We start from the raw sequence: 17,940 nt of genomic DNA, 5'->3' as shown, positions 1-17,940 counted from the left end.
TGAGTTCTACTTCAACATTCTTCATGTCAAGACTTTTATTGTCAGATGCAGAATTTACTTTTTTGATTTTCACGATAACAGTTACCACGTCACAAGTCTGAATATTTCAATTTGATTTCCTCGATAGCAATTACCATGTCACAAGTCTGAACATCTTCGAAAAGAATTTGCTTCTTGTTGATAACATTGGTGCCTTGCTTCTCTATGTGATCAATTACGTTATATTTTGAATCTACGATTCAATATCTATAAGAAAAAACAATATACACACATAAACATATACACACATATACATATATAGGGAAAAAGGTCTGAAATATATCCGAACTTTGATCAAAATTGTTGTTACGATACCGAACTTTGGAAATGATCTTTTACCCCTCTGCACTATTTAATAGTGTATTTTAAAGGTATATATGTGCCCACATGTACATCATAAATATTGCATTATTATAAATAGTAATGTGTCCACGTGGGTACATATATACCTTTAAATACACTATTAAATAGTGCAGGGGGGTAAAAGGTCCTCCATAAAGTTTGGTATTGCAATAACAATTTCGGCCAAAGTTGGAGTATTTTTCAGACCCTTTTCCCGCATATATATATATATATGGGAAAAATACGTTAATTGGCAAACATCCCTAAGTAATTAGTTAATAAGGGTATAGTTTAATTTATTTACTGTCAGTAATTATAGTTTTAGTTTTTTTGCCATAATTAATGGGACCCACCACCTCTTTGTATACCGAACCAACAAAGTCCTTCTTATGCTTTTGTATATCATTTTATACAAAATCAATTTTATCTCTCCTATACTCATTCCATATTTTTCTCCTAAAATCACTCTTCCACTTCTAATTTGAATTTCGAATTAGGAAAATTTCACCTTCTCCCTCCAGTCGTGCTTTCACTTTTCGTAGGCAACCGCCAAAATTGTGGGTGAATCCATTTTTTTTTTCTTTTTTCCTTCTTCAACAATTGTATATGTATTTTGCTTGTCAGTTTTTTCATATTTTTTTAAAAAAAAATTCTTTCTTTCTTATCAGATTATAAGTTTTTCAAAATCAGAATGGATGATTCATCTCCATCTATGAGAATTATGAGAGGTATGCCTTTGCATGTCAATGTTGCTGACAATCTATCCTTATTTTCAATGGGTTTAACTCAGGATTTTGGGGTCAATGTAGGATTTATGGCAAAATCTAAACAAGTTCAAGATGAACAATCTATTGAAGAATTGAGATCCAAGAAAAAAAATGACCCAATGGCAATTCAGAAAGTCATCAACAACACGAAGGCTAACGGTATTAAAATTATTGAAGGAGGAAGTAAGAGAAAAGCCATAAACAGTGATTCAGAGGAGAGTGGATCAACTTCATAAAAAATTGACAAATCTGAAGAACATCAGGAACATCAGGTAATGACTTAAAACACAATTTTAGATAGTATAATTCGTTACTTATGTGCAAATATACATAAAATTTTCTGTTTAAGTAATATTTGTATATAGTATATTGCATGTTTAAATCACACATGTTTTAGTTATTTGTATATTTTCTTAGTTATATAAACGAAAGGGATAAAAAGGTACTTAAAGTATATGTATAGTTTATGCCTAAATTATAATTGTATACTGTAATTTGTATATTCTATTAGTTATATATAAATTATTTAAGTTATGTATATAGTGAGTTGTATATTAAGGTAATACATACAAAGTCGTATGAGACAGTTGTATAATTGTATATTTAAGTACCATATTCATATACACATACTAATACACATAAAATTTTATAGATATATACAAAAGAATTACAAATACAAATATAATTTATTTATACAACTTTTTAATTTTGTATAAAAGAATGCAATTATATATAGCACTTAATTGAAATATTCCTTATCTTCAATTTTTTTATGGGTAGTTAGATTTATGTGCAAATACCCACCAAAAAAAGTCACCCACATGCAATGTTATACACAAGTCAAGATATTGCACAAGCTACATAAGCGACTGCCCCCAAATCAGTATAATCGTATATGTCTATCATCATGTTTTGCTCAGTTGACAACAATGAAACGATGTCACGTGAAAGCAAAATTATTTAGATGCTTCATGTTGAGGGAGATGGAGGGTAGTTCTACCAATGCAATCCTTATTTACGTAAATGGCACAACTCTTCGCTTCACAATCAAGGATTTTGTAATTATTTCTGGTCTGAAGTGTTCTGATAATGAGTCTGAATTTTGCTTTCATACTGATCAACCCAATAGAATTATGGTCGAGTATTTTCCAGGCCAATCTTCTTTCACTAAAGTTCGACTGATTGCATCTTATAGAGCCAAGGTATATGGCGACAATGAGGATGATGCATATAAATTTGGGATTCTATATTACATACATACATTCATCATGTCTGCTGAACCTAATACAACATCAAGAGAAAGGATAAACTTTGATTTGGTTGAAACATGTAGATTCATGAATTATCCTTGGGGTAAGAGAGCTTTTGATGAACTTGCCAAAGTGATCAACAACAAGATAAAACTCGATGGACAGTACTATAGGATTCATGGCTTCCCCCTTCCCATGCAAGTTTGATTTTATGAATAATGTTCGTCTGTTGATGACAAGATTGTTGTCAAGGTTTCTAGCCATATTCCTAGAATTATCAATTGGGTGACCAAAAAAGATCATCCTAGTCTTGATTATCTCATGAGAACAATATTTAAAGAGGTCGACAATTCAGTATGTTTTGTAACTATTTACAATCAGTTTTTTATTGTTACATATTTTTATTTTATGATCATTAAAAAATGTTATGTTAATGCAGTTGGTTGATGAAAATATTATTGTCAAGGTAGACACATCAACAGAATTACATAAGTATATGTATTTGATCTAGTTATATCATATTTGTATATACATATTTGTATATTTCTTGCTTCAATAACTGTTGTATCAGTAATTTGTATATTTTGTTTACGTATATACAAAATTATTTGAAGTCTATCGATACTTCCTTCCTAAATCACAATTATATATTGGCATTTGTATATTTTATGATATATGCATAAACTGCTTGAAGTTTATGTATATAGTTATATGCATATTAAGTTTTTATATACAAATTGGTTCGACGTATTAGTATATTTTTATATTCAAGTGCTATATTCATATTTGTATAATGTTGTTTTGTTAATGCAATTGGGTTATATTTTTTTATTTATACATATATAAATAGTTGTATATGTATACAACAATTACTTTAAAAGATTTGGTACAATAATCTAACACATTTGTATATCACATTTTGGTTATATTAACTTATAGTTTTTCATGTTTATGCAGATTACTTTCAGAAAGATTGAGCCAACAACGATGAAAATTAAAATCCTTCAACTGCCTCCTCTAACAGTCCAATCAATTTCACCAGACCTGTATATTGAGTGTTCTAATCACAATAAAGCTATAGAATCAGACGATGATTTTCAACATCCTCCTTTCATAACCACCATAAAAGGAAAAAAGAAAGTCATCGAACGTTCATCTCATGTTAATAAAAAAAAACAATATGTCCCTGTTAGTCCAAAGAAGTCTTCACCAAAGGCAATTAAACTACCTCCAAGAAGACCAATGTCGCGTCAAGTAACATGATCACAATCAGCCAAGATCAACACTGTTGAGAAACATAGTGATGGTGGTACGTCACACACCAACAAACTTGTGGAGCAAAAAAGTGTACAAGACACAACGAAAATGGCCCATAGCAAGAAGTCATCAGACATCACCATTTCGCGTGATGAATTTGAAGCATTCAAAAAATTGGTAACTTTTCATTTTACAAAGATGCTAACTCAACCTGATCATTCCCTGTTACCTTCATCACTTCAAAGATATTCTTGACTTCATTAATGAAGTTTTGGGGATCCTCACCAATCTGTGATCCTAAGAACTCTGGTGGATTCATCCTAACAAAATCTCGCACTCTAGCTGTAACTGACCCAACATTTGCGTTTGTCGAAACTGGAACCCATTGATTGTTCTGGTTGGCAACACTCTGAGCCAACATCTGAATGGTGTTCCAGAACTCTGCATTCGAAACTTCTTGATTTGAGACTAGAGGAACTGTGTTTGAGTTCTTGGCATTCGTATTCCTAGCGTTAGCTCTACGAGGAGGCATGATTTAAAACGTAGAACGTCGAGTTAGAACAGAATTAGATCATACCTTACGCGTGATAAGATTAATAAGAAAATGAAGATTTTTCCTAAAAACACTCTGTAGCCTCCTCTCATTAGATGTGATGCGCACTATACACCCATGAAAATGACTCTACCTAGTGCGGCTTTTCAGACATCCTATGACACTTAAACCTAGAGCTCTGATACCAATTTTGTCACTCCCCGAGCTACCCCCGAGATGCGGACACGGGACCTAGGATTACAAGTGACCCCAAGCTAACCATGCTGACATAATCATGAGCATAATAAAAATAAACTGAGAAATAAAAATGTTGCGGAAGCTAATAATAAGTAGATTTGAAATGATGGGGAATACCCATATATTAAAACATAATATATGAAATCTGAGAGTTTAATACAAAAGAAATATCAAACTCAAAAGACTAAGTTGAATCTAACTTTGTCTGAAAATAGCCTTTAAATAACTAGAAGTGTTAAGACATGCCCCAGCTAAGTCTAGCAAAACTGAAACTAAAAGACTAAAATACTGAAAAGATAACATGACTACTATCCTCGAAGAATGAGGACTCACCACTGATGTTGCTGAACTGGAGATTGGGGACCAATCTGAGCGTGATCTGGATGTTGAAAACCTGAACCTACATCACGAGAAGATGTAGCGCAGAGTATGCGTCAGTATTGAAAGGTACTGAGCATGTATGATAGAGTAAAGTTGAAATAAACATATAACTGAACCAACAATAAAACAAGAGTATAATCTGAACATGATGTAGCTACTAAACACTGAGCTAACTGAATGCAATGACCAAATAATAACATGCTGAGACTGAATACTGACTATACTGAAATGTGGTCAATGCAATAGAGTCTGGTTGAACTGTGGGAGCTACTAATAACCGATAATAAAACCACATGAGCTAAATGTGGAGTCCGATGTATACGCCCCATCGAGAGGACCCAATACACCCGGCCAAAGGTGTAGATGCATGATGGCGTGATCACTAAAGTGATGCCCACAGAGGGGACTTACAACCTACGTGACTCGTAGTTCTGGGACTATATGGGTGACTGAACCTAGCCCAACTCGGTATTATGCTACTCCCAATAGATTACATGATTAACACATTATGACTGAATTACTGAAATAAACTGGATAGCTCAAAACTGACATGCAAACTGAGAATGCACATTTATATACTGATAATGACACATTCAAACTGAGGCATGTATATATAAAATACTGAAATATTTGACCTAGCATGTGAAATTCAAGAACTAAAGAACTACCAAGCTAGGGTTTTGAAATTCATGCAAGAAACGAAGTAATAACATAATAATTTGATTTGGTACATATAAATAATTCATTCATGATAATCTGCTGAAGTTCTAGAAACCCTAGGTCTAGTTAATAATAGGGAATCAAGAATCTGACTGAAATCTAGGGACCTAATGGGTGAAAGGAACCCATTAGTGAAATCCCACATATCTGGTGACAAATCCCGCGGAGAAATCTTTCGATTTTGGGCTGGAACTGATGGAATCTTGTTGCGTTCTTGAACTAGGGTTCTTGAACTCTTTTCTCTTCTTACGCTCTAATTTTTGTATGTTTGATTAATGATTTGACTTAGGTAAGTTCTAGTTATGTTTCTAGGCTTAAACTGACTAAAATTTCATAATTTAGGGTCTAAACGACGTAGTTTAGGGATCTAAATGACATAGTTTAGGGGTCAAACGAATAAGAAAAAGACCAAAAGACCTCCGACTTAACTACTGTCGGAGTGACTGTCGGACGGGAATGACGGACCGTCGATCGACTAGCGGTCCGTGCTGGTCATTCGTCGATCAGTACTGCAGGCTGAAATTTGGGGGTCTGACCTACGGCCCTGGACCACGGACTGTGGTCTGACCTACGGTCCATAGGTGATCGTAGGTCCTAGCGTGGGTCTACCCTTAGCCAAATATTTGGGCTGAGTTCTGGGGGAGGTTTCAGGTGTGAACCACGGACCACCAGCACGGTCCGTGAGTTGCGACCGTGAGTCGCACCTGCAACTTCTGGAAATCTATTTTGAGGTCCGTTTTCGGATATGGTGTGTTACATCATAATCCTTAAGTAACTTCATCCACATTCTCTTTCTCTAATTCAAATCCTTTTGAGTGAATACATGTTGTAGACTGGGATGATCATTAAACACCTCACAATTGACACCATAAAGATAATGTCGCCAGATCTTAAGAGCAAATACTACCGCTCCCAACTCTAAATCATGTGTTGGATTATTCCTCTCATGCACCTTTAACTGTCACGATGTATAAGCTATAACATTCTTTTCTTGCATCAACACATCATCCAAACCCGAATGTGAAGCATCATAATAAACTATAAAATCCTTACCTTCAACGGGTAGTGCTAGAATAGGTGCGGTGGTCAAAAGAGTCTTGAGCTTTTGGAAGCTCTCCTCATATTTTTCAGTCCATTCAAATGGTATCTCCTTTTTGGTCAAATTTGTCAAGTGTGTGGCAATAGAAGCAAAGTTCTTCACAAATCGACGATAGTAGCTAGCGAGCCCCACAAAACTACTAACTTCCGTCATAGAGCTAGGCCGAACCCAATTCTTAACCGCTTTAATATTTTGAGGATCTACCATTACCCCTTCTTTTGAAACTACATGCCCCAAAAATGCAACAGAAATCAACCAAAATTCACACTTAGAAAATTTCGCATATAAGTTATGTTTCCCAAGAACACCCAGAACAATATGAAGATGGTCAGCATGCTCTTCCTCACTTTCTGAATACACCAAAATATCATCAATAAAGACTATAACAAACGAATCTAGAAATGGTTTGAACAGACCATTCATCAAACTCATAAAAGTTGCAGGTGTATTTGTCAACCCAAATGACATAACTAGAAACTCATAGTTCCCATAACGGGTTCTAAATGCCGTCTTGGGCACATCCTTAGGCCTAATATTTAACTGATGGTAATTAGATCTTAGATCAATCTTAGAGAAAACTGATGCACCTTGCAATTGGTAAAAAAGATCATTTATCCTCGGCAATGGGTACTTGTTTCGAATGGTGACCTTATTCAATTTCCGGTAATCTATACACAACCTCATACTACCATAATTTTTCTTAACAAACAAAACTGGGGCACCCCACGGTCAAGCACTAGGACGGATAAAACCTTTATCAAGAAGTTCTTGTATTTGAGCCTTAAGTTCTCTTAATTCCACTGGAGCCATACGATATGGAGATATAGAAATGGGGCGGGTACCAGGTTCCAAATCAATGTAGAAATTTATATCTCTATCCGAAGGTATACCAGGTAAATCATTAGGAAACACTTCTCTAAATTCTGCCACCACAGGAATAGACTCACTAGATGGAGACTCAACCTCAATATCCCGAATATGAGCCAAATAAGATAAACAACCCTGCCCTACCAGTTTCCTAGCCCGAATGGAGGATATGATCTTAGCTTGCTTAGGTTTGTACACCCCTTTCCACTCTAACTTTTCCCTTCCCGGAATTTCTAGAGTCACATACTTAGTATTACAATTAAGCACAACATAATAGGGGGACAACCAAATCATGCCTAAGATTATATCAAAGTTAGTCATATCCAAAATCACCAAATCAACCCAAGTCTAGAAACCCATAAACAAAATAGGACAAGCACAATAGACATGGGTGACTATGACAGACTCTCCAACTGGGGTGTAAACATGGATGGGGGCATCAAGTATATCACCAATCATAGCAAATTCTGAGGCAAATCGCACAAATACATAAGAATAAGTAGAACCCGGATCAAATAACACATTAGCCATTCGGTCACAGACAAAAATAGTACATGTGATCACTGCGTCAGACGCCTCCACCTTGGTGTTGCTTAGAAAGGCATAACAGTGAGCCTTGTCATCTTGACGAGCGATTTTCCTGCCCGGTTGTTTTGCACCCTGCCTGCGTTACCATTTCCTCTACCTCCGTGGCCTCACTGATTTCCTCTTCTCCCACTTTGTGGACGCCCTCGACCCTTATTACCATTTCCCACGGGTACCACTACTCTAGATTGCTGCTGCGTGGAATCCAACATGTGCGGGTGGGAACATTCTCTCTTCATATCCCCAGGTTCTCCACAGTTGTAACATGTACGATCAAAAGATGGTCTGTTGCCTGCCGAAGGTGCGGCTCTCTGGCTATCCTGAATCTAATTCGGAGGTGGATTTCCCGAGTAATTACCTGTAGAAGTGGGCATAGCGGACTGAATTGGTCGGGCTACAAGAGTCGGCTTTCCCGAACCTCTGGAGTAAAAACCCTGAAAGTTGCCTGAATTCTTGGCTTTCTTAGCCAATGCCTTATCCTGACTGTCTCGCCTCACCCCATCTACTTTCTTCATAAAATTCGTTACCTCATTGATGTTTTTTCTTGCATAGGTCATGTGAACAGACAATACCTGTAACTCAGAGATTAGTCCCTTAACAAATAGGGGGATCCTCTCTTCCTTAGTAGTCACCAATTGCGTAGCATATCTAGACAAATCATGAAACTTGGCCTTATAAGCAGCCACAGACATACCACCTTGCTCCAAAGCCATGAACTCATCCTTCGTACTATCCCTCAAGGTCCGAGGCACATATTTCTCCAAATATAGAGCATGAAATTGGGTCCAAGTAAGTGGGGGTAAAGCTGAAGATCTGCATTCAACATAAGCTCTCCACTACTGCTTTGCCTTACCTTGAAGCTGAAAAGTCACAAACTCAACTCCATGCTTTTGGACAATTCCCAACTTATAAAGCCTCTCATAGCAATCTAAAATGAATTCATATGCGTCCTCACTCTCAGAACCATGGAACACAGGCGATTTCAACTTCAAGAACTTAGTTAACATCTTGTGCTCATTACCAATCATAACAGGACCCAACAAAGGACGGAAGAAAGCATCATTACCTACGTTCCACCCACCTTGGGGACAGTGATAGCAATAGAGGGATTGGCGGGAGCTTGAGTTGCTTGAACAGAGGGAAGCACTCCAAGACCAACTAATCCTTTCAAGAATGACTTGATCTGTTGAGATAACACTAGGTCTAAGGGAGGAATACTTGTAGTGTCAGCCTGCACCTCTTCCTCTTGTCCAACATTTTCCTCCTCTTCAACCTCCACATTCTCATCTACCTCTTCATGGTGCACATGAGGGGCCTCATTTCTGGGAGCATCTCTAACCAGTGCTCCATCCCTAGTAGGCGCCACCCATCCTTGGCCTCTACCCCTAGCTCTTCCTCTACCCCTGCCTCGACCGCGACCTCTTGCTGCAGATTCCTCAGCTGGAGCATTAACGGGAGCTACGGGCCTGACGCCGTTGAACCTAGTGTTAACCATCTGCGGACAGAAGAGTGAAGGCGGTTAGATACCAATTTGAATCGCCAGATACCAATTGGAATCAAGTTATAACACGAAAGGAGACAAAAGAAAGTAGAGAGATTTCCTAAAGTCCTATAGGCTCTCGAAGAAAAATACAGACGTCTCTGTACCGTTCCGCAAGACTCTACTAAACTCATTTTGGTACATCGAGATCAATGAACCTAGGCTCTGATACCAACTTTGTCACGACCCAAACTGTCGTGATTGGCACCCACACTAACCCTCCGGTGGGAGAATCATTACTACAACCCAAACTAACAAACTCAACCATAACTAAGGCATTTAAAGTTACGGAAGCAGGTTTAAATGTCTAAGAAAAGGAAAATAGGGAGTTCCCATAAACTTCAATAAAACAAATACGGAATAAAACCTAGAACCTGAAAGTCAATGTATCAAAACATTTAAAGTTCAACAAGTCTAAGAAAATGGGTACAACCCAACTAAACATAAGAAATCCTAATTCACTAGTCTAAGTCCGAAATGGGGACATAAACGAAAGAGAACTCATGGCAGTCTGGAAGAACTGACTCACCCTTGAATTCGATGACGATCATTGATTGTCTAAGCGAGGTCTGTCAATAGCTATCAGAAGATGTCTTGTACTCAACAAGGAAAGAGTAAGTGCAGTATTAGTACACAACCACATTGTACTGGTAGGATCACGCTGCTATCCCACTAAGTGCAACATACATAAGCCATTACAACATAATAATAACATGCATACACCGAACATATACAATATCAATATCATTTACGAATAACGATTAAGTTCACAATTCTCAAATTACACAGGTATGTCAAGGCATTGGTCCTCTTATGGAACCCACACCCAAACTATTAGTGTACCGGTACGTGGTACCCGTTCCAAGTTAGTGTGTCGGATCGTGACACCCGTTCCAATATTTGTACTGGTACGTGGCAACCGATCCTATTTAGTGTGTCAGAATGCAACACCTGATCCATTCAACAAGTCATAATCATAATCACAAACATGTTCTCATAATCATACAATCAAGTCATGATTAATGGCATCCAATCATTCAACTATCCTCAGTTACGATTTGTGTGATCAATAATGCAACATTCACATACATACATGCATCATAATGAAGCAAGAACAAACATATATCACACAATATGAAATCACAACCATCACCTACCTCGAACAAAGCTTGAATCCCCTAAGAAACTTGATTATTCCCTTTCCAGATTCTTTCCGCTTGTTCTTGGTCTACAAACAATCATAATAATGTGAGGATCAATAAACAACACCTAATTACCCAGATTATAAACAATAATATCAATCCTAGGTCGAACCCTTGATCTCCATACCCAGATTAGGGATTTTTCCACCATAAATTCAAGATCAAAACCCTCTCCCATCAATAATTACCCACTAGTTTACATTCCCCTGATCGAAAAATGGATTCGCGAAGGTAAAACCTTACCTTTAGCCTTAAGAATGGTGAAAAATGGTCAAGAACATATTCTCATAATCATACAATCAAGTCATGATTAATGGCATCCAATCATTCAACTATCCTCATTTACGATTTGTGTGATCAATAATGCAACATTCGCATACATACATGCATCATAATGAAGCAAGAACAAACATATATCACACAACATGAAATCACAACCATCACCTACCTCGAACAAAGCTTGAATCCCCTAAGAAACTTGATTATTCCCTTTGCAAATTCTTTCCACTTGTTCTTGGTCTACAAACAATCATAATAATGTGGGGATCAATAAACAACACCTAATTACCCAGATTATAAACAATAATATCAATCCTAGGTCAAATCCTTGATCTTCATACCCAGATTAGGGATTTTTCCACCATAAATTCAAGATCAAAACCCTCTCCCATCGATAATTACCCACTAGTTTACATTCTCCTGATCGAAAAATGGATTCGCGAAGCTAAAACCTTACCTTTAGCCTTAAGAATGGTGAAAAATGGTCAAGAACTCACCTGGGATTGTCTCCTAGCTCTCAAAGTCGAAAAGTGCAGAATAAAACATTTTTGGGGTTTATTTTCGACTTAAATCACGACTGTTCCTCTATGGCGGCCCCGCCCTGGCGGAATAAATCCCGTCACAGCGGCTTGCAAGGAAATAGGATGTCGAATTAAGAGCTCCAAACCCCCATTTCACAACACACTTCTATCCCACGACACTCAAAAAATACATGTTCATGATAAGATTAATTTCAGGAGTTCTACTCTCCCGAATTCAATTCAGTAAAGTCGTATGGGTTCCTTAACGTCTTAGCTATCTACTCATGCGACCAAAATCATGATTAGATCACCCAATTGCTACCATATTTCCCTAGACTTCACTGACTCCGATTTCATCCAAATCTTGACTAGGTTTGGGAAATCCCAAGTTACTACAAAAAAGTTTTTCGGTCCAAAAATTTTCCCCGTTAGCTTTTCTATAACAACGGAAAAAGATCGTTACATTGCTGCCACAAATGTCCCATTATATGGTCCTCTCAGGTGACTACCATCCACCACAACTTCTGCTCTACAGTGCATAAATCCATATATGAATGTATTCAATGTAACAAATAGATACAAGAACTCGTTATTAATACTCTTTTTATGTATATGATATCTTGGGTAAGTTATATCCATCATATACAAATAAGCAAGTAATTTTGCATACGATCCAGCTGGTGTACCCATCGAAGATTCCAAAGCTTTCTCTTTAGCCCTCCAAGCCAACATATAGTTAACATCAACTCCAAGATCACTCTTAACATCCTATTTAATGTCAGATGGTGTATGTTTACGCTTGTGATCGGCCAATTTAGGTTTCACAATCCCTCCAATCAAATTTCTAGTTGCCTGTCTTTGTGAATAAACTTTATCCTTTAAAGGACATTTATGCTCTGTGTTGAATCATCGAATTCTGAACATTCCAGATTTGTTGATATTTGATGCCTTCATTAACCATTCACATCCCTCAGAATAACATTCCAGTGTATAACTACATGATAATTTCATCACATTTAATCAATATATATAATATACAAATTTATTTATATTATACAATAAAGTAATTCATACATTTTAAAAGACAGTATTAAAATGCATTACCGGATTGAAGTTGACCTAGCAGTTCTGGATGGAAACCTTTTTGCAATCGCATATTTCTCCATAATTGCTTTCAAAATTGATTTGTCCTTATATACTTGATCAACTTCAACATGTTTGTTAGATGCATCTGAAATCACAACATTTGTTTCTTCCAATTCAGCAACGGTCATTGTCACGACCCAAAAATAGACGTGATGACACTCATTTTATCCCACCAAGACAAGTCAGCCTAAAACCCATATATCACAAAATTGCGGAAGTAAGACAAATTGAAATCTCAAAATATTATAAGTGTGAATAACTAATTCAACATAATAAACCTCAAAACCTGGTTGTCACGTGTACAAGCCTTTAAAGTATTACAGTTGATTCAAAAGAAAAAACGTAAGTCTCAAATGACATTCTTTCTAGAATAGAACAAGATCATAAATAGAAGTAAGAAGTCCGTTGAGATGACAAACAACTACCTCACAAATCTTCAAGAAGCCACGAAAAAAAGAAAGAGAAAGTATCACAAAGGTCCAGGCTAGTAACCGACAAAAAATGTAGTAGCAAGGAATGAGTATCAAACCACATGATACTCAGCAAGTAAACTTCTAAACACAAGTTAAGGGAATAGAATACGAGTACTCCTTACACCCCAACCGAACCTCCACAACTACAACCTGCATAAAACCAGCCCAACCTAACAGTTCACAATTTATATGGTACATAGCTCAACAACAACACTTTAACAATTATATATCCTCAACAATAAACTCACTATTCATCAATCACAACTTCCACACAAAGGCACTCACAAGATCAGCAACACACAAGATCAAGTTTATCAATTTTAAAGATGTGTAATTAATGAAATGCAATGTCAAGTATAATGATGCTTGTCTGGACTAATATTACAAACCTACTGTCTCTCAGTCCGGGACCCATGGGGGACATATCTATCCATGCATCCATCGCGGCACGCGATACGTCTATCGATAATAGAATCTATCGCGGCATGGGATACGTCCCTCGAAATATAGTATACATCGCGGCATGGGACACGTCCTTCGAAATGGTACATCTTCTTTAATTTCTTATTCTTTCTCAATTCACATAACACTTGTCACAATCATGTATCAAAACAATGCAAATGACATGTTCACAATTATGAGGAGCTGACCATTTTCATAACATTGCACAATTCACAATAACACAATCGTGATACAACACCAACAATGAATCAATAAGCCTTTCAAAATCATTTTAAACACATCATACACCAATAATCAATCACATTGCCTTTTATTGCCCCTTTTACATTGTTAGAATTATTCAACATGGACAAGTCAACCCATCACCAAGTCTCATTACTCCCCAACACATACCACAAGGAAAATACACGACTCTATGCACTTAACAAGGGTTTAGAAATTCACTTGCCTCAATTAATCTACAATTCACTCCGGGACTTGAGCCTTCCCTTTTCGTTGAGCTTCCAAATCAATGCAATCTATTCAAGTACATAATCACAATAAGATTTCAAAACTAACAACACCCTTATTACTATATGTTTAGCCTAGACCCAAAAACTCACCCAAATATATTATCAAATTCCTAAGTTCAAAGCCTAAGATTAAGTTTCAGTTTCTTACATATCATAACTCTAATAATATTTATATATTATAATACATCTATTATTCAATGGCATATACTAATATTACCAAAACATGACTTATAATTTGATAACTGTAGGAAAATCTGGAAAATTGATGCAAACTCACGAAATAATAATACATACTTTTTTCCAGTACCTTTAAAAAATACACCATAAACTCTTGAATCATTATTCCTAGCAATTGTTATCTATCATTTTTCTTAATCATTAGGCAATCATTATCTTGCCTCCACTAATTCCCCCAAAAACATGGCAAATTGACGGCTTCAATATTAAAAAGAAAAACTCTTAAATTCTTAGTCAACTAAATGAAAATGGCCATCCATTCAATATATAGCTATCTATAGAAAATAATTAGGATTAGATGCACTGCAACAAGATGTTTTCCTCTTCCATTCGTCCGGCGAGGCAAGTTTCTCCGCCCCTTTCTCTTTTTCTTTTTTTTTCTAATTAAAATTATGTATTAAAAGTGACAAACCCTACTAACTTATTTTTAATAAATATGAGTCAAATAGTATAGGGTGTTAAATGAATTATCAATTTAGCCCATTAACTATCAATTAAATTAATTATCTAAAATTATCCGTAAATTAATTAACTATAGTTACACGAATGGTTCAAAATTCTCAAATCAACTTCACCGACCGATAAAAAATGATTCAAGACAACTATCTAGAGGGGTAAAATGGTAATTTTATACAAAAATTCAAAAATGACTTTCTGGGTCATTGCATTATCCACCACTAAAATTATGTTCGTCCTCGAACATAAGGTAGAAGAAGGAAGAATAACTGACGTTACCAAAAGCTTAATTATGACCTACCCATCGGTGTTCATCTCTCTAAGTGAATTCCTCCTTAAGACCATTCCATCAAGATCAACAACTAAAAACTGAACTTTCGAATCAAACTTTTGAAGATCTATAAATCAAGAGTGATTATCAAGCCATAAACTAACTCATGAATAATATCTGAACCAAAACACACTAGACCATACCACAATCTTCAAGGCGAATCTTTTCATAAATAACCACGAGAAAATTTTGAACCAAAATCGGCAACAACCAGAAGTGACCTGAACAAACTACCACACACTCATAATACACAATCCATCACAGATCTTATCAAAATTTCCCTTTCACAATCTGATCTTTTCACGAGCTTAAGTTATAAAAATTCGATCTTTAAACATTGGGTACTCGTCAAGGATAATCAAACTCATCTGATCTTAAGAAGAAAATGATCGAGTAAACACCAACAAGCGATACACTTAAAAATCCAACACCTCTAACAACACTCTTAGACAATTGCAACTCTTCATATATAGTAGCTCTTATATAAGTTCTCATAAGCAAGGTTGTGCGTATAGAACTACTTGAATACTTCAACTACTTCAAGAAAACACCAAATATGTCATATCTAAAATGACCAAGTCTTTCCAAGCATCCTATCCTACCAAGAGGACATCGCAAGATCGGTACACCCGATCCACCACTAGGAATTCACCCACCTAAGAGGAAAAAAATGTATGGGCATAGGTAGTGAATCATACTCTAAATCATGTCCACAACAAAATAGATGGTCACATAAGCATGTAAGGAGCCAAGGTTGAATAGCACAAATTACACTCTCTATATTGCCCATATCAAACATTTTCATTTAGTTAACTCTATCTCCTTGAATTTTAGCAACTTAGAATCAATCAGTCTGGTCCTCATTACAATTGTACACATACTCAATTTATTAGACTCCATATACTCTTCATATCATTCCACTGAAGCCCACTCTCAATACTAACAAATATCACAACCACTCTGATCATTTACCTTATTCTCAAACCATCACTAATATCTAATTCTGCTTAGCAAACAAATTGTCGCCTCCAAAATTTTTGAACTATGGCGCTCTCTCTTTCCAAATAAGCATTTTATGATAAATAAGAGTCTCATACAAGGCTGATAGCACTAATTTCAAATTTGATAGTACCTTTCTATCGAGATAAAACTATTAAATCACACCCAAATTCAACTCCACACAATCTTTCACATACCAAGTTTCAATTACCATTCAACCTATCATATACCTCATGTTAAAACTTAATGAAATTCTTGGTCACTCCAATAATTTTGTATACTATAAGCTCATAACCTCTACTCACCATCAAATGCCTATGTAACACATCATAACATTCTATATCATCCCATCAAAAGAGTACTTTCAATCTTCTCAAAATCCTCATTAACCATGTAGAACTGTAGGTCCACACCGTTGAAGATCCATAAGTTACCTATCATAATTTGAACAATCTAGCTCGACATAACCCTATAGAATCTTCCACACATCATTGTTTGTCACCCAAACTAAAACTCCATCTTACACACCTAGTAAGTCTATGTCGAACCTGTTCACATCTCCTAGTCATATCTTAATTCAAAGGCAAATATCCATATAACCTTCAATTCTGAACCAAGGGTATATACGAGAGGTCTTATTCCTTAACTTTTCTTAAATTCCTCTCATGATGCAAAATTCTAAATATCGTGAACTCTTCAATACACCACTCTTTTTTTTTTCATTGACTCGCTTACCAATCTTACCCTTTGACCGATAACCCATGGAATTTTCTCTTATACTCTAAACCATCACTTTTAAGTAAAACTCTTCCTTAGGTTCTTTAACAATCAAAAGTAACAAATATTAAGACCCAAACTGTCACGCCCCGAGCTACCCCCAAGACGCAGACACGGGACCTAGGACCACAAGTGATCCCAAGCTAACCCTGCTGGCATGAACATGAGCATACTAAAGATAATAAACTGATGCGGAAGCTAAATCATAAAATAAATCTGAAAAGATGGGGAATACCCATATACTATAATTGAATATATCAAATCTGAGAGTTTAATACAAAAGAAATATCAAACTCAAGATACTAAGCTGAATCTAACTATGTCTGAAATAAGCCTCTAAACTGACTAGAAATGCTGGGACAGGCCCCAGCTAAGTCTAGCAAAACTGAAACTAAAGACTAAAATACTGAAAAGAAACTCATGACTATTGTCCCCGAAGAATGAGGACTCACCAACTGATTCTGCTGAACCAAAGATCGGGAACCGATCTAAGCGTGATCTGAATGCTGAGAACCTGAACCTACATCACGAGAAGATGTAGCGCACGTATGCGTCAGTACTTGAGAGGTACTGAGCATGCAGGATAGAGTAAAGCTGAAATAGCACATAACTGAACAAAGCATACTGAGCAATGATATAATCTGAACATGATATAGATACTGAAAATACTGAATACTGAGCTAACTGAATGCAATGACCAAATTTATAACATGCTGAGACTGAATACTGACTGTACTGAAATATGGTCAATGCAATAGAGTCTGACTGAACTGTGGGAGCTACTAATAACCGACATAAAACCACATGAGCTAAATGTGGAGTCCGATGTATACGCCCCATCGAGAGGACCCAATATACCCTGCCAGAGGTATAGAGGCATGCTGGCGTGATCACTAAACTGATGTTGC

At 36.4% G+C, this 17,940-nt stretch overlaps 1 pseudogene; it reads left to right on the top strand.

The window, feature by feature from the left end:
• Window positions 1-1,072: 1,072 nt before the first annotated feature.
• Window positions 1,073-3,910, top strand: LOC125877334 (uncharacterized; annotated as a pseudogene).
• Window positions 3,911-17,940: the final 14,030 nt, after the last annotated feature.

This window comes from Solanum stenotomum, chromosome 9 (genome assembly GCF_019186545.1).
Source record: "Solanum stenotomum isolate F172 chromosome 9, ASM1918654v1, whole genome shotgun sequence".
Taxonomy (NCBI): Eukaryota; Viridiplantae; Streptophyta; class Magnoliopsida; order Solanales; family Solanaceae; genus Solanum; species Solanum stenotomum.
Note: the sequence above shows the minus strand (reverse complement) of the source record. Positions and strands in the feature narration are given on the sequence as shown.